Here is a 573-nt window from a genome sequence, read left to right on the forward strand (position 1 = left end):
CTGTCCCATGCTCCTTTCCCTGAATATAAACTTTTAAAATTTCTTTCAGGTCTCTCTTGATGAGCTGTGTTGCAATGTGATGAGTCTACTCTGGTACATGAACTACATCTTTAGCCTGTCTGTTAATGTGTCCTAAAGCACCTCCTGGCTTTTCTTCTTATCCAATAAAGTGTCTGAATGTTATTCTGTTAATTATGCTGTGTTTTGATTATTTTATATCACTCCAGTTGTGTTTTTGCACATGTATTAGAGCATCTTCCTGGAAGGAGGAGGGTCTTTTCTGCTGTGTTTATAGTGTAAGTGCACAAAAGATCATACTTCTTTTTGGTAAGAGTCGTTTTATGAATCACATAGTCCTGTCCTTAATTTATCATCGGGTAGAAAGTTCAGAAGCAGTGATCATCTCGTACAATGGCAGACTTCAGAGTAGTTTCAGTATTTTCATCAATGAGCAGAATTTTCTTTGATGCAGTTTTTTGTGCCATGTACTGTTCAGCATTTGTAAGGAGGTTTCAGCTGAACTTTTAATCTTTTTAATAAAAATGGGCTTTTTCATCTTCACCTGTGTGGTCT

Source organism: Phaethon lepturus, unplaced genomic scaffold (genome assembly GCF_000687285.1).
Source record: "Phaethon lepturus isolate BGI_N335 unplaced genomic scaffold, ASM68728v1 scaffold21471, whole genome shotgun sequence".
Classification (NCBI taxonomy): Eukaryota; Metazoa; Chordata; class Aves; order Phaethontiformes; family Phaethontidae; genus Phaethon; species Phaethon lepturus.